Below are 16,858 nucleotides of genomic sequence, written 5' to 3' on the forward strand. Positions count from 1 at the left end.
ATTTCGTTCTGAATAATTGCTCTAAGCCAAAAGGAAAGTGGAGAATGCGGGCATCGATCCCGCTACCTCTCACATGCTAAGCGAGCGCTCTACCATTTGAGCTAATTCCCCGGTCGCTTTGTGCATGGTGCTTTAGTTTGCTCCTCAGTAGCCTCTTCGCACTCGCCGCCACGCTGCTCCGCGACCGGCAGAGAAATCCTGCTTGAGGATCGGCCCACTCCTTGACTTCATTAAATACTTTGCTCCAATCGGCGTTGCCGAGCAGCAGTAGGGCGTGAAGCCACAGCAACGATGAAAGAAGCCGAGAAGATCCCGAGACTGCGGCAGGGAAGCGAGGTGAGCGGAAAGTGGCGGCCGTCCCGAGCGTGAGGGAGCAGCCGAGAGCGCTGTCTGACTGATAGACGACTTCTTTTGCCTGAAAGTGAGTGCTGAGTGTTTCAAAGTGTTGCTGCTCAATGGCACTCCCTGCTGGTGAGCAGACACAAATGCTCAAGCAAAACAGCTGTGTGCTGGTGGACGCAGAGAGCATTAAAGTTCGAGACAAGAAAAAGAGGTGTCTTGTGCCTTCGTGGCAACATGATGCACTATAAAGTGAAGAGAGGAGCTTTGAGCGAAATGCTGCTTACCACCCGCTTACTGCAAAAGCACGCGAGCTCCTTCGAGCCGGAATTGAACCAGCGACCTAAGGATGACTTTGCTTTATATTCCACTACAGTCCTCCGCTCTACCAGCTGAGCTATCGAAGGGAAGCGGCAAAGGTGCTTTTGTTTGCCGATAGTTTGCCGTGCGCATTTTGACGCTTCTGGCCTGGCGGAGTCACGTGCGCGTCATCGGTACCTGCTCGTGCCGCAGCGTTGGTGGGACTGTGAGCTGCCAGCTACTCTCCACAGCCTGGATAACGCGTCTGACTACAAATCAGAAGATTGTAGGTTTGACTCCTATCTGGCTCGGAGTTTTTTGCAAACAGCGCGTTATAAATGTAAACACCTTGCAAGATGCCCCACATGGCAGCGCTGCCTGGCCGCTTGCATGGCAAGTGCCTTCTCAGCGCAGCAGGCAGCACGTCAGTCTCCTAATGCGAAGATCCTGAGTTGAATCTTCGGAGAAGGCGTCAGTGCTGGCAAAGTCGTTTTTTGGGCTTCTCTCACCTTTGCTGGATGTGAAAAGCAAGAAATCTTGCTGACGACATGGCAGAAAAAGATTTGCTGTCCGTTTTTCCCGTCTGACAGGGGTTCAGTGACGCGAGAGCCCATTTCGTTCTGAATAATTGCTCTAAGCCAAAAGGAAAGTGGAGAATGCGGGCATCGATCCCGCTACCTCTCACATGCTAAGCGAGCGCTCTACCATTTGAGCTAATTCCCCGGTCGCTTTGTGCATGGCGCTTTAGTTTGCTCCTCAGTAGCCTCTTCGCACTCGCCGCCACGCAGCTCTGCGACCGGCAGAGAAATCCTGCTTGAGGATCGGCCCACTCCTTGACTTCATTAAATACTTTGCTCCAATCGGCGTTGCCGAGCAGCAGTAGGGCGTGAAGCCACAGCAACGATGAAAGAAGCAGAGAAGATCCCGAGACTGCGGCAGGGAAGTGAGGTGAGCGGAAAGTGGCGGCCGTCCCGAGCGTGAGGGAGCAGCCGAGAGCGCTGTCTGACTGATAGACGACTTCTTTTGCCTGAAAGTGAGTGCTGAGTGTTTCAAAGTGTGGCTGCTCAATGGCACTCCCTGCTGGTGAGCAGACACAAATGCTCAAGCAAAACAGCTGTGTGCTGGTGGACGCAGAGAGCATTAAAGTTCGAGACAAGAAAAAGAGGTGTCTTGTGCCTTCGTGGCAACATGATGCACTATAAAGTGAAGAGAGGAGCTTTGAGCGAAATGCTGCTTACCACCCGCTTACTGCAAAAGCACGCGAGCTCCTTCGAGCCGGAATTGAACCAGCGACCGAAGGATGACTTTGCTTTGTATTCCACTACAGTCCTCCGCTCTACCAGCTGAGCTTTCAAAGGGAAGCGGCAAAGGTGCTTTTGTTTGCCGATAGTTTGCCGTGCGCATTTTGACGCTTCTGGCCTGGCGGAGTCACGTGCGCGTCATCGGTACCTGCTCGTGCCGCAGCGTTGGTGGGACTGTGAGCTGCCAGCTACTCTCCACAGCCTGGATAACGCGTCTGACTACAAATCAGAAGATTGTAGGTTTGACTCCTATCTGGCTCGGAGTTTTTTGCAAACAGCGCGTTATAAATGTAAACACCTTGCAAGATGCCCCACATGGCAGCGCTGCCTGGCCGCTTGCATGGCAAGTGCCTTCTCAGCGCAGCAGGCAGCACGTCAGTCTCCTAATGCGAAGATCCTGCGTTGAATCTTCGGAGAAGGCGTCAGTGCTGGCAAAGTCGTTTTTTGGGCTTCTCTCACCTTTGCTGGATGTGAAAAGCAAGAAATCTTGCTGACGACATGGCAGAAAAAGATTTGCTGTCCGTTTTTCCCGTCTGACAGGGGTTCAGTGACGCGAGAGCCCATTTCGTTCTGAATAATTGCTCTAAGCCAAAAGGAAAGTGGAGAATGCGGGCATCGATCCCGCTACCTCTCACATGCTAAGCGAGCGCTCTACCATTTGAGCTAATTCCCCGGTCGCTTTGTGCATGGTGCTTTAGTTTGCTCCTCAGTAGCCTCTTCGCACTCGCCGCCACGCTGCTCCGCGACCGGCAGAGAAATCCTGCTTGAGGATCGGCCCACTCCTTGACTTCATTAAATACTTTGCTCCAATCGGCGTTGCCGAGCAGCAGTAGGGCGTGAAGCCACAGCAACGATGAAAGAAGCCGAGAAGATCCCGAGACTGCGGCAGGGAAGCGAGGTGAGCGGAAAGTGGCGGCCGTCCCGAGCGTGAGGGAGCAGCCGAGAGCGCTGTCTGACTGATAGACGACTTCTTTTGCCTGAAAGTGAGTGCTGAGTGTTTCAAAGTGTTGCTGCTCAATGGCACTCCCTGCTGGTGAGCAGACACAAATGCTCAAGCAAAACAGCTGTGTGCTGGTGGACGCAGAGAGCATTAAAGTTCGAGACAAGAAAAAGAGGTGTCTTGTGCCTTCGTGGCAACATGATGCACTATAAAGTGAAGAGAGGAGCTTTGAGCGAAATGCTGCTTACCACCCGCTTACTGCAAAAGCACGCGAGCTCCTTCGAGCCGGAATTGAACCAGCGATCTAAGGATGACTTTGCTTTGTATTCCACTACAGTCCTCCGCTCTACCAGCTGAGCTATCGAAGGGAAGCGACAAAAGTGCTTTTGTTTGCCGATAGTTTGCCGTGCGCATTTTGACGCTTCTGGCCTGGCGGAGTCACGTGCGCGTCATCGGTATCTGCTCGTGCCGCAGCGTTGGTGGGACTGTGAGCTGCCAGCTACTCTCCACAGCCTGGATAACGCGTCTGACTACAAATCAGAAGATTGTAGGTTTGACTCCTATCTGGCTCGGAGTTTTTTGCAAACAGCGCGTTATAAATGTAAACACCTTGCAAGATGCCCCACATGGCAGCGCTGCCTGGCCGCTTGCATGGCAAGTGCCTTCTCAGCGCAGCAGGCAGCACGTCAGTCTCCTAATGCGAAGATCCTGAGTTGAATCTTCGGAGAAGGCGTCAGTGCTGGCAAAGTCGTTTTTTGGGCTTCTCTCACCTTTGCTGGATGTGAAAAGCAAGAAATCTTGCTGACGACATGGCAGAAAAAGATTTGCTGTCCGTTTTTCCCGTCTGACAGGGGTTCAGTGACGCGAGAGCCCATTTCGTTCTGAATAATTGCTCTAAGCCAAAAGGAAAGTGGAGAATGCGGGCATCGATCCCGCTACCTCTCACATGCTAAGCGAGCGCTCTACCATTTGAGCTAATTCCCCGGTCGCTTTGTGCATGGTGCTTTAGTTTGCTCCTCAGTAGCCTCTTCGCACTCGCCGCCACGCTGCTCCGCGACCGGCAGAGAAATCCTGCTTGAGGATCGGCCCACTCCTTGACTTCATTAAATACTTTGCTCCAATCGGCGTTGCCGAGCAGCAGTAGGGCGTGAAGCCACAGCAACGATGAAAGAAGCCGAGAAGATCCCGAGACTGCGGCAGGGAAGTGAGGTGAGCGGAAAGTGGCGGCCGTCCCGAGCGTGAGGGAGCAGCCGAGAGCGCTGTCTGACTGATAGACGACTTCTTTTGCCTGAAAGTGAGTGCTGAGTGTTTCAAAGTGTTGCTGCTCAATGGCACTCCCTGCTGGTTAGCAGACACAAATGCTCAAGCAAAACAGCTGTGTGCTGGTGGACGCAGAGAGCATTAAAGTTCGAGACAAGAAAAAGAGGTGTCTTGTGCCTTCGTGGCAACATGATGCACTATAAAGTGAAGAGAGGAGCTTTGAGCGAAATGCTGCTTACCACCCGCTTACTGCAAAAGCACGCGAGCTCCTTCGAGCCAGAATTGAACCAGCGACCTAAGGATGACTTTGCTTTGGTATATCCACTACAGTCCTCCGCTCTACCAGCTGAGCTATCGAAGGTAAGCGGCAAAGGTGCTTTTGTTTGCCGATAGTTTGCCGTGCGCATTTTGACGCTTCTGGCCTGGCGGAGTCACGTGCGCGTCATCGGTACCTGCTCGTGCCGCAGCGTTGGTGGGACTGTGAGCTGCCAGCTACTCTCCACAGCCTGGATAACGCGTCTGACTACAAATCAGAAGATTGTAGGTTTGACTCCTATCTGGCTCGGAGTTTTTTGCAAACAGCGCGTTATAAATGTAAACACTTTGCAAGATGCCCTACATGGCAGCGCTGCCTGGCCGCTTGCATGGCAAGTGCCTTCTCAGCGCAGCAGGCAGCACGTCAGTCTCCTAATGCGAAGATCCTGAGTTGAATCTTCGGAGAAGGCGTCAGTGCTGGCAAAGTCGTTTTTTGGGCTTCTCTCACCTTTGCTGGATATGAAAAGCAAGAAATCTTGCTGACGACATGGCAGAAAAAGATTTGCTGTCCGTTTTTCCCGTCTGACAGGGGTTCAGTGACGCGAGAGCCCATTTCGTTCTGAATAATTGCTCTAAGCCAAAAGGAAAGTGGAGAATGCGGGCATCGATCCCGCTACCTCTCACATGCTAAGCGAGCGCTCTACCATTTGAGCTAATTCCCCGGCCGTTTTGTGCATGGTGCTTTAGTTTGCTCCTCAGTAGCCTCTTCGCACTCGCCGCCACGCTGCTCCGCGACCGGCAGAGAAATCCTGCTTGAGGGTCGGCCCACTCCTTGACTTCATTAAATACTTTGCTCCAATCGGCGTTGCCGAGCAGCAGTAGGACGTGAAGCCACAGCAACGATGAAAGAAGCCGAGAAGATCCCGAGACTGCGGCAGGGAAGCGAGGTGAGCGGAAAGTGGCGGCCGTCCCGAGCGTGAGGGAGCAGCCGAGAGCGCTGTCTGACTGATAGACGACTTCTTTTGCCTGAAAGTGAGTGCTGAGTGTTTCAAAGTGTGGCTGCTCAATGGCACTCCCTGCTGGTGAGCAGACACAAATGCTCAAGCAAAACAGCTGTGTGCTGGTGGACGCAGAGAGCATTAAAGTTCGAGACAAGAAAAAGAGGTGTCTTGTGCCTTCGTGGCAACATGATGCACTATAAAGTGAAGAGAGGAGCTTTGAGCGAAATGCTGCTTACCACCCGCTTACTGCAAAAGCACGCGAGCTCCTTCGAGCCGGAATTGAACCAGCGACCTAAGGATGACATTGCTTTGTATTCCACTACAGTCCTCCGCTTTACCAGCTGAGCTATCGAAGGGAAGCGGCAAAGGTGCTTTTGTTTGCCGATAGTTTGCCGTGCGCATTTTGACGCTTCTGGCCTGGCGGAGTCACGTGCGCGTCATCGGTACCTGCTCGTGCCGCAGCGTTGGTGGGACTGTGAGCTGCCAGCTACTCTCCACAGCCTGGATAACGCGTCTGACTACAAATCAGAAGATTGTAGGTTTGACTCCTATCTGGCTCGGAGTTTTTTGCAAACAGCGCGTTATAAATGTAAACACCTTGCAAGATGCCCCACATGGCAGCGCTGCCTGGCCGCTTGCATGGCAAGTGCCTTCTCAGCGCAGCAGGCAGCACGTCAGTCTCCTAATGCGAAGATCCTGAGTTGAATCTTCGGAGAAGGCGTCAGTGCTGGCAAAGTCGTTTTTTGGGCTTCTCTCACCTTTGCTGGATGTGAAAAGCAAGAAATCTTGCTGACGACATGGCAGAAAAAGATTTGCTGTCCGTTTTTCCCGTCTGACAGGGGTTCAGTGACGCGAGAGCCCATTTCGTTCTGAATAATTGCTCTAAGCCAAAAGGAAAGTGGAGAATGCGGGCATCGATCCCGCTACCTCTCACATGCTAAGCGAGCGCTCTACCATTTGAGCTAATTCCCCGGTCGCTTTGTGCATGGTGCTTTAGTTTGCTCCTCAGTAGCCTCTTCGCACTTGCCGCCACGCTGCTCCGCGACCGGCAGAGAAATCCTGCTTGAGGATCGGCCCACTCCTTGACTTCATTAAATACTTTGCTCCAATCGGCGTTGCCGAGCAGCAGTAGGGCGTGAAGCCACAGCAACGATGAAAGAAGCCGAGAAGATCCCGAGACTGCGGCAGGGAAGCGAGGTGAGCGGAAAGTGGCGGCCGTCCCGAGCGTGAGGGAGCAGCCGAGAGCGCTGTCTGACTGATAGGCGACTTCTTTTGCCTGAAAGTGAGTGCTGAGTGTTTCAAAGTGTTGCTGCTCAATGGCACTCCCTGCTGGTGAGCAGACACAAATGCTCAAGCAAAACAGCTGTGTGCTGGTGGACGCAGAGAGCATTAAAGTTCGAGACAAGAAAAAGAGGTGTCTTGTGCCTTCGTGGCAACATGATGCACTATAAAGTGAAGAGAGGAGCTTTGAGCGAAATGCTGCTTACCACCCGCTTACTGCAAAAGCACGCGAGCTCCTTCGAGCCGGAATTGAACCAGCGACCTAAGGATGACTTTGTTTTGTATTCCACTACAGTCTTCCACTCTACCAGCTGAGCTATCGAAGGGAAGCGGCAAAGGTGCCTTTGTTTGCCGATAGTTTGCCGTGCGCATTTTGACGCTTCTGGCCTGGCGGAGTCACGTGCGCGTCATCGGTACCTGCTCGTGCCGCAGCGTTGGTGGGACTGTGAGCTGCCAGCTACTCTCCACAGCCTGGATAACGCGTCTGACGACAAATCAGAAGATTGTAGGTTTGACTCCTATCTGGCTCGGAGTTTTTTGCAAACAGCGCGTTATAAATGTAAACACCTTGCAAGATGCCCCACATGGCAGCGCTGCCTGGCCGCTTGCATGGCAAGTGCCTTCTCAGCGCAGCAGGCAGCACGTCAGTCTCCTAATGCGAAGATCCTGAGTTGAATCTTCGGAGAAGGCGTCAGTGCTGGCAAAGTCGTTTTTTGGGCTTCTCTCACCTTTGCTGGATGTGAAAAGCAAGAAATCTTGCTGACGACATGGCAGAAAAAGATTTGCTGTCCGTTTTTCCCGTCTGACAGGGGTTCAGTGACGCGAGAGCCCATTTCGTTCTGAATAATTGCTCTAAGCCAAAAGGAAAGTGGAGAATGCGGGCATCGATCCCGCTACCTCTCACATGCTAAGCGAGCGCTCTACCATTTGAGCTAATTCCCCGGTCGCTTTGTGCATGGTGCTTTAGTTTGCTCCTCAGTAGCCTCTTCGCACTCGCCGCCACGCAGCTCTGCGACCGGCAGAGAAATCCTGCTTGAGGATTGGCCCACTCCTTGACTTCATTAAATACTTTGCTCCAATCGGCGTTGCCGAGCAGCAGTAGGACGTGAAGCCACAGCAACGATGAAAGAAGCCGAGAAGACCCCGAGACTGCGGCAGGGAAGCGAGGTGAGCGGAAAGTGGCGGCCGTCCCGAGCGTGAGGGAGCAGCCGAGAGCGCTGTCTGACTGATAGACGACTTCTTTTGCCTGAAAGTGAGTGCTGAGTGTTTCAAAGTGTTGCTGCTCAATGGCACTCCCTGCTGGTGAGCAGACACAAATGCTCAAGCAAAACAGCTGTGTGCTGGTGGACGCAGAGAGCATTAAAGTTCGAGACAAGAAAAAGAGGTGTCTTGTGCCTTTGTGGCAACATGATGCACTATAAAGTGAAGAGAGGCGCTTTAAGCGAAATGCTGCTTACCACCCGCTTACTGCAAAAGCACGCGAGCTCCTTCGAGCCGGAATTGAACCAGCGACCTAAGGATGACTTTGCTTTGTATTCCACTACAGTCCTCCGCTCTACCAGCTGAGCTATCGAAGGGAAGCGGCAAAGGTGCTTTTGTTTGCCGATAGTTTGCCGTGCGCATTTTGACGCTTCTGGCCTGGCGGAGTCACGTGCGCGTCATCGGTACCTGCTCGTGCCGCAGCGTTGGTGGGACTGTGAGCTGCCAGCTACTCTCCACAGCCTGGATAACGCGTCTGACTACAAATCAGAAGATTGTAGGTTTGACTCCTATCTGGGTCGGAGTTTTTTGCAAACAGCGCGTTATAAATGTAAACACCTTGCAAGATGCCCCACATGGCAGCGCTGCCTGGCCGCTTGCATGGCAAGTGCCTTCTCAGCGCAGCAGGCAGCACGTCAGTCTCCTAATGCGAAGATCTTGAGTTGAATCTTCGGAGAAGGCGTCAGTGCTGGCAAAGTCGTTTTTTGGGCTTCTCTCACCTTTGCTGGATGTGAAAAGCAAGAAATCTTGCTGACGACATGGCAGAAAAAGATTTGCTGTCCGTTTTTCCCGTCTGACAGGGGTTCAGTGACGCGAGAGCCCATTTCGTTCTGAATAATTGCTCTAAGCCAAAAGGAAAGTGGAGAATGCGGGCATCGATCCCGCTACCTCTCACATGCTAAGCGAGCGCTCTACCATTTGAGCTAATTCCCCGGTCGCTTTGTGTATGGTGCTTTAGTTTGCTCCTCAGTAGCCTCTTCGCACTCGCCGCCACGCAGCTCCGCGACCGGCAGAGAAATCCTGCTTGAGGATTGGCCCACGCCTTGACTTCATTAAATACTTTGCTCCAATCGGCGTTGCTGAGCAGCAGTAGGACGTGAAGTCACAGCAACGATGAAAGAAGCCGAGAAGATCCCGAGACTGCGGCAGGGAAGCGAGGTGAGCGGAAAGTGGCGGCCGTCCCGAGCGTGAGGGAGCAGCCGAGAGCGCTGTCTGACTGATAGGCGACTTCTTTTGCCTGAAAGTGAGTGCTGAGTGTTTCAAAGTGTTGCTGCTCAATGGCACTCCCTGCTGGTGAGCAGACACAAATGCTCAAGCAAAACAGCTGTGTGCTGGTGGACGCAGAGAGCATTAAAGTTCGAGACAAGAAAAAGAGGTGTCTTGTGCCTTCGTGGCAACATGATGCACTATAAAGTGAAGAGAGGAGCTTTGAGCGAAATGCTGCTTACCACCCGCTTACTGCAAAAGCACGCGAGCTCCTTCGAGCCAGAATTGAACCAGCGACCTAAGGATGACTTTGCTTTGTATTGCACTACAGTCCTCCGCTCTACCAGCTGAGCTATCGAAGGGAAGCGGCAAAGGTGCTTTTGTTTGCCGATAGTTTGCCGTGCGCATTTTGACGCTTCTGGCCTGGCGGAGTCACGTGCGCGTCATCGGTACCTGCTCGTGCCGCAGCGTTGGTGGGACTGTGAGCTGCCAGCTACTCTCCACAGCCTGGATAATGCGTCTGACTAGAAATCAGAAGATTGTAGGTTTGACTCCTATCTGGCTCGGAGTTTTTTGCAAACAGCGCGTTATAAATGTAAACACCTTGCAAGATGCCCCACATGGCAGCGCTGCCTGGCCGCTTGCATGGCAAGTGCCTTCTCAGCGCAGCAGGCAGCACGTCAGTCTCCTAATGCGAAGATCCTGAGTTGAATCTTCGGAGAAGGCGTCAGTGCTGGCAAAGTCGTTTTTTGGGCTTCTCTCACCTTTGCTGGATGTGAAAAGCAAGAAATCTTGCTGACGACATGGCAGAAAAAGATTTGCTGTCCGTTTTTCCCGTCTGACAGGGGTTCAGTGACGCGAGAGCCCATTTCGTTCTGAATAATTGCTCTAAGCCAAAAGGAAAGTGGAGAATGCGGGCATCGATCCCGCTACCTCTCACATGCTAAGCGAGCGCTCTACCATTTGAGCTAATTCCCCGGTCGCTTTGTGCATGGTGCTTTAGTTTGCTCCTCAGTAGCCTCTTCGCACTCGCCGCCACGCAGCTCTGCGACCGGCAGAGAAATCCTGCTTGAGGATTGGCCCACTCCTTGACTTCATTAAATACTTTGCTCCAATCGGCGTTGCCGAGCAGCAGTAGGACGTGAAGCCACAGCAACGATGAAAGAAGCCGAGAAGACCCCGAGACTGCGGCAGGGAAGCGAGGTGAGCGGAAAGTGGCGGCCGTCCCGAGCGTGAGGGAGCAGCCGAGAGCGCTGTCTGACTGATAGACGACTTCTTTTGCCTGAAAGTGAGTGCTGAGTGTTTCAAAGTGTTGCTGCTCAATGGCACTCCCTGCTGGTGAGCAGACACAAATGCTCAAGCAAAACAGCTGTGTGCTGGTGGACGCAGAGAGCATTAAAGTTCGAGACAAGAAAAAGAGGTGTCTTGTGCCTTTGTGGCAACATGATGCACTATAAAGTGAAGAGAGGCGCTTTAAGCGAAATGCTGCTTACCACCCGCTTACTGCAAAAGCACGCGAGCTCCTTCGAGCCGGAATTGAACCAGCGACCTAAGGATGACTTTGCTTTGTATTCCACTACAGTCCTCCGCTCTACCAGCTGAGCTATCGAAGGGAAGCGGCAAAGGTGCTTTTGTTTGCCGATAGTTTGCCGTGCGCATTTTGACGCTTCTGGCCTGGCGGAGTCACGTGCGCGTCATCGGTACCTGCTCGTGCCGCAGCGTTGGTGGGACTGTGAGCTGCCAGCTACTCTCCACAGCCTGGATAACGCGTCTGACTACAAATCAGAAGATTGTAGGTTTGACTCCTATCTGGGTCGGAGTTTTTTGCAAACAGCGCGTTATAAATGTAAACACCTTGCAAGATGCCCCACATGGCAGCGCTGCCTGGCCGCTTGCATGGCAAGTGCCTTCTCAGCGCAGCAGGCAGCACGTCAGTCTCCTAATGCGAAGATCTTGAGTTGAATCTTCGGAGAAGGCGTCAGTGCTGGCAAAGTCGTTTTTTGGGCTTCTCTCACCTTTGCTGGATGTGAAAAGCAAGAAATCTTGCTGACGACATGGCAGAAAAAGATTTGCTGTCCGTTTTTCCCGTCTGACAGGGGTTCAGTGACGCGAGAGCCCATTTCGTTCTGAATAATTGCTCTAAGCCAAAAGGAAAGTGGAGAATGCGGGCATCGATCCCGCTACCTCTCACATGCTAAGCGAGCGCTCTACCATTTGAGCTAATTCCCCGGTCGCTTTGTGTATGGTGCTTTAGTTTGCTCCTCAGTAGCCTCTTCGCACTCGCCGCCACGCAGCTCCGCGACCGGCAGAGAAATCCTGCTTGAGGATTGGCCCACGCCTTGACTTCATTAAATACTTTGCTCCAATCGGCGTTGCTGAGCAGCAGTAGGACGTGAAGTCACAGCAACGATGAAAGAAGCCGAGAAGATCCCGAGACTGCGGCAGGGAAGCGAGGTGAGCGGAAAGTGGCGGCCGTCCCGAGCGTGAGGGAGCAGCCGAGAGCGCTGTCTGACTGATAGGCGACTTCTTTTGCCTGAAAGTGAGTGCTGAGTGTTTCAAAGTGTTGCTGCTCAATGGCACTCCCTGCTGGTGAGCAGACACAAATGCTCAAGCAAAACAGCTGTGTGCTGGTGGACGCAGAGAGCATTAAAGTTCGAGACAAGAAAAAGAGGTGTCTTGTGCCTTCGTGGCAACATGATGCACTATAAAGTGAAGAGAGGAGCTTTGAGCGAAATGCTGCTTACCACCCGCTTACTGCAAAAGCACACGAGCTCCTTCGAGCCAGAATTGAACCAGCGACCTAAGGATGACTTTGCTTTGTATTGCACTACAGTCCTCCGCTCTACCAGCTGAGCTATCGAAGGGAAGCGGCAAAGGTGCTTTTGTTTGCCGATAGTTTGCCGTGCGCATTTTGACGCTTCTGGCCTGGCGGAGTCACGTGCGCGTCATCGGTACCTGCTCGTGCCGCAGCGTTGGTGGGACTGTGAGCTGCCAGCTACTCTCCACAGCCTGGATAATGCGTCTGACTAGAAATCAGAAGATTGTAGGTTTGACTCCTATCTGGCTCGGAGTTTTTTGCAAACAGCGCGTTATAAATGTAAACACCTTGCAAGATGCCCCACATGGCAGCGCTGCCTGGCCGCTTGCATGGCAAGTGCCTTCTCAGCGCAGCAGGCAGCACGTCAGTCTCCTAATGCGAAGATCCTGAGTTGAATCTTCGGAGAAGGCGTCAGTGCTGGCAAAGTCGTTTTTTGGGCTTCTCTCACCTTTGCTGGATGTGAAAAGCAAGAAATCTTGCTGACGACATGGCAGAAAAAGATTTGCTGTCCGTTTTTCCCGTCTGACAGGGGTTCAGTGACGCGAGAGCCCATTTCGTTCTGAATAATTGCTCTAAGCCAAAAGGAAAGTGGAGAATGCGGGCATCGATCCCGCTACCTCTCACATGCTAAGCGAGCGCTCTACCATTTGAGCTAATTCCCCGGTCGCTTTGTGCATGGTGCTTTAGTTTGCTCCTCAGTAGCCTCTTCGCACTCGCCGCCACGCAGCTCTGCGACCGGCAGAGAAATCCTGCTTGAGGATTGGCCCACTCCTTGACTTCATTAAATACTTTGCTCCAATCGGCGTTGCCGAGCAGCAGTAGGACGTGAAGCCACAGCAACGATGAAAGAAGCCGAGAAGACCCCGAGACTGCGGCAGGGAAGCGAGGTGAGCGGAAAGTGGCGGCCGTCCCGAGCGTGAGGGAGCAGCCGAGAGCGCTGTCTGACTGATAGACGACTTCTTTTGCCTGAAAGTGAGTGCTGAGTGTTTCAAAGTGTTGCTGCTCAATGGCACTCCCTGCTGGTGAGCAGACACAAATGCTCAAGCAAAACAGCTGTGTGCTGGTGGACGCAGAGAGCATTAAAGTTCGAGACAAGAAAAAGAGGTGTCTTGTGCCTTTGTGGCAACATGATGCACTATAAAGTGAAGAGAGGCGCTTTAAGCGAAATGCTGCTTACCACCCGCTTACTGCAAAAGCACGCGAGCTCCTTCGAGCCGGAATTGAACCAGCGACCTAAGGATGACTTTGCTTTGTATTCCACTACAGTCCTCCGCTCTACCAGCTGAGCTATCGAAGGGAAGCGGCAAAGGTGCTTTTGTTTGCCGATAGTTTGCCGTGCGCATTTTGACGCTTCTGGCCTGGCGGAGTCACGTGCGCGTCATCGGTACCTGCTCGTGCCGCAGCGTTGGTGGGACTGTGAGCTGCCAGCTACTCTCCACAGCCTGGATAACGCGTCTGACTACAAATCAGAAGATTGTAGGTTTGACTCCTATCTGGGTCGGAGTTTTTTGCAAACAGCGCGTTATAAATGTAAACACCTTGCAAGATGCCCCACATGGCAGCGCTGCCTGGCCGCTTGCATGGCAAGTGCCTTCTCAGCGCAGCAGGCAGCACGTCAGTCTCCTAATGCGAAGATCTTGAGTTGAATCTTCGGAGAAGGCGTCAGTGCTGGCAAAGTCGTTTTTTGGGCTTCTCTCACCTTTGCTGGATGTGAAAAGCAAGAAATCTTGCTGACGACATGGCAGAAAAAGATTTGCTGTCCGTTTTTCCCGTCTGACAGGGGTTCAGTGACGCGAGAGCCCATTTCGTTCTGAATAATTGCTCTAAGCCAAAAGGAAAGTGGAGAATGCGGGCATCGATCCCGCTACCTCTCACATGCTAAGCGAGCGCTCTACCATTTGAGCTAATTCCCCGGTCGCTTTGTGTATGGTGCTTTAGTTTGCTCCTCAGTAGCCTCTTCGCACTCGCCGCCACGCAGCTCCGCGACCGGCAGAGAAATCCTGCTTGAGGATTGGCCCACGCCTTGACTTCATTAAATACTTTGCTCCAATCGGCGTTGCTGAGCAGCAGTAGGACGTGAAGTCACAGCAACGATGAAAGAAGCCGAGAAGATCCCGAGACTGCGGCAGGGAAGCGAGGTGAGCGGAAAGTGGCGGCCGTCCCGAGCGTGAGGGAGCAGCCGAGAGCGCTGTCTGACTGATAGGCGACTTCTTTTGCCTGAAAGTGAGTGCTGAGTGTTTCAAAGTGTTGCTGCTCAATGGCACTCCCTGCTGGTGAGCAGACACAAATGCTCAAGCAAAACAGCTGTGTGCTGGTGGACGCAGAGAGCATTAAAGTTCGAGACAAGAAAAAGAGGTGTCTTGTGCCTTCGTGGCAACATGATGCACTATAAAGTGAAGAGAGGAGCTTTGAGCGAAATGCTGCTTACCACCCGCTTACTGCAAAAGCACACGAGCTCCTTCGAGCCAGAATTGAACCAGCGACCTAAGGATGACTTTGCTTTGTATTGCACTACAGTCCTCCGCTCTACCAGCTGAGCTATCGAAGGGAAGCGGCAAAGGTGCTTTTGTTTGCCGATAGTTTGCCGTGCGCATTTTGACGCTTCTGGCCTGGCGGAGTCACGTGCGCGTCATCGGTACCTGCTCGTGCCGCAGCGTTGGTGGGACTGTGAGCTGCCAGCTACTCTCCACAGCCTGGATAATGCGTCTGACTAGAAATCAGAAGATTGTAGGTTTGACTCCTATCTGGCTCGGAGTTTTTTGCAAACAGCGCGTTATAAATGTAAACACCTTGCAAGATGCCCCACATGGCAGCGCTGCCTGGCCGCTTGCATGGCAAGTGCCTTCTCAGCGCAGCAGGCAGCACGTCAGTCTCCTAATGCGAAGATCCTGAGTTGAATCTTCGGAGAAGGCGTCAGTGCTGGCAAAGTCGTTTTTTGGGCTTCTCTCACCTTTGCTGGATGTGAAAAGCAAGAAATCTTGCTGACGACATGGCAGAAAAAGATTTGCTGTCCGTTTTTCCCGTCTGACAGGGGTTCAGTGACGCGAGAGCCCATTTCGTTCTGAATAATTGCTCTAAGCCAAAAGGAAAGTGGAGAATGCGGGCATCGATCCCGCTACCTCTCACATGCTAAGCGAGCGCTCTACCATTTGAGCTAATTCCCCGGTCGCTTTGTGCATGGTGCTTTAGTTTGCTCCTCAGTAGCCTCTTCGCACTCGCCGCCACGCAGCTCTGCGACCGGCAGAGAAATCCTGCTTGAGGATTGGCCCACTCCTTGACTTCATTAAATACTTTGCTCCAATCGGCGTTGCCGAGCAGCAGTAGGACGTGAAGCCACAGCAACGATGAAAGAAGCCGAGAAGACCCCGAGACTGCGGCAGGGAAGCGAGGTGAGCGGAAAGTGGCGGCCGTCCCGAGCGTGAGGGAGCAGCCGAGAGCGCTGTCTGACTGATAGACGACTTCTTTTGCCTGAAAGTGAGTGCTGAGTGTTTCAAAGTGTTGCTGCTCAATGGCACTCCCTGCTGGTGAGCAGACACAAATGCTCAAGCAAAACAGCTGTGTGCTGGTGGACGCAGAGAGCATTAAAGTTCGAGACAAGAAAAAGAGGTGTCTTGTGCCTTTGTGGCAACATGATGCACTATAAAGTGAAGAGAGGCGCTTTAAGCGAAATGCTGCTTACCACCCGCTTACTGCAAAAGCACGCGAGCTCCTTCGAGCCGGAATTGAACCAGCGACCTAAGGATGACTTTGCTTTGTATTCCACTACAGTCCTCCGCTCTACCAGCTGAGCTATCGAAGGGAAGCGGCAAAGGTGCTTTTGTTTGCCGATAGTTTGCCGTGCGCATTTTGACGCTTCTGGCCTGGCGGAGTCACGTGCGCGTCATCGGTACCTGCTCGTGCCGCAGCGTTGGTGGGACTGTGAGCTGCCAGCTACTCTCCACAGCCTGGATAACGCGTCTGACTACAAATCAGAAGATTGTAGGTTTGACTCCTATCTGGGTCGGAGTTTTTTGCAAACAGCGCGTTATAAATGTAAACACCTTGCAAGATGCCCCACATGGCAGCGCTGCCTGGCCGCTTGCATGGCAAGTGCCTTCTCAGCGCAGCAGGCAGCACGTCAGTCTCCTAATGCGAAGATCTTGAGTTGAATCTTCGGAGAAGGCGTCAGTGCTGGCAAAGTCGTTTTTTGGGCTTCTCTCACCTTTGCTGGATGTGAAAAGCAAGAAATCTTGCTGACGACATGGCAGAAAAAGATTTGCTGTCCGTTTTTCCCGTCTGACAGGGGTTCAGTGACGCGAGAGCCCATTTCGTTCTGAATAATTGCTCTAAGCCAAAAGGAAAGTGGAGAATGCGGGCATCGATCCCGCTACCTCTCACATGCTAAGCGAGCGCTCTACCATTTGAGCTAATTCCCCGGTCGCTTTGTGTATGGTGCTTTAGTTTGCTCCTCAGTAGCCTCTTCGCACTCGCCGCCACGCAGCTCCGCGACCGGCAGAGAAATCCTGCTTGAGGATTGGCCCACGCCTTGACTTCATTAAATACTTTGCTCCAATCGGCGTTGCTGAGCAGCAGTAGGACGTGAAGTCACAGCAACGATGAAAGAAGCCGAGAAGATCCCGAGACTGCGGCAGGGAAGCGAGGTGAGCGGAAAGTGGCGGCCGTCCCGAGCGTGAGGGAGCAGCCGAGAGCGCTGTCTGACTGATAGGCGACTTCTTTTGCCTGAAAGTGAGTGCTGAGTGTTTCAAAGTGTTGCTGCTCAATGGCACTCCCTGCTGGTGAGCAGACACAAATGCTCAAGCAAAACAGCTGTGTGCTGGTGGACGCAGAGAGCATTAAAGTTCGAGACAAGAAAAAGAGGTGTCTTGTGCCTTCGTGGCAACATGATGCACTATAAAGT

General features: G+C 52.8%; 5 non-coding genes across 5 annotated transcripts; all 5 read right to left on the reverse strand.

Moving 5' to 3' along the window:
- Positions 1–654: 654 nt before the first annotated feature.
- On the reverse strand, positions 655–746 carry trnay-gua (transfer RNA tyrosine (anticodon GUA)). Its single transcript is given in 2 exon segments — positions 655–690; positions 710–746. It is a non-coding gene; the product is annotated as a tRNA-Tyr (tRNA).
- A 7,416-nt stretch (positions 747–8,162) lies between these two features.
- trnay-gua (transfer RNA tyrosine (anticodon GUA)) lies at positions 8,163–8,254 on the reverse strand. Its single transcript is given in 2 exon segments — positions 8,163–8,198; positions 8,218–8,254. It is a non-coding gene; the product is annotated as a tRNA-Tyr (tRNA).
- Positions 8,255–10,664: 2,410 nt separating this feature from the next.
- On the reverse strand, positions 10,665–10,756 carry trnay-gua (transfer RNA tyrosine (anticodon GUA)). Its single transcript is given in 2 exon segments — positions 10,665–10,700; positions 10,720–10,756. It is a non-coding gene; the product is annotated as a tRNA-Tyr (tRNA).
- A 2,410-nt stretch (positions 10,757–13,166) lies between these two features.
- Positions 13,167–13,258, reverse strand: trnay-gua (transfer RNA tyrosine (anticodon GUA)). The gene is given in 2 exon segments: positions 13,167–13,202; positions 13,222–13,258. It is a non-coding gene; the product is annotated as a tRNA-Tyr (tRNA).
- Positions 13,259–15,668: 2,410 nt separating this feature from the next.
- trnay-gua (transfer RNA tyrosine (anticodon GUA)) lies at positions 15,669–15,760 on the reverse strand. The gene is given in 2 exon segments: positions 15,669–15,704; positions 15,724–15,760. It is a non-coding gene; the product is annotated as a tRNA-Tyr (tRNA).
- Positions 15,761–16,858: the final 1,098 nt, after the last annotated feature.

The sequence above is a fragment of the Somniosus microcephalus genome, unplaced genomic scaffold, assembly GCF_052327205.1.
Source record: "Somniosus microcephalus isolate GS21.2 unplaced genomic scaffold, FLI_Smic_1.0 scaffold63, whole genome shotgun sequence".
NCBI lineage: Eukaryota > Metazoa > Chordata > Chondrichthyes > Squaliformes > Somniosidae > Somniosus > Somniosus microcephalus.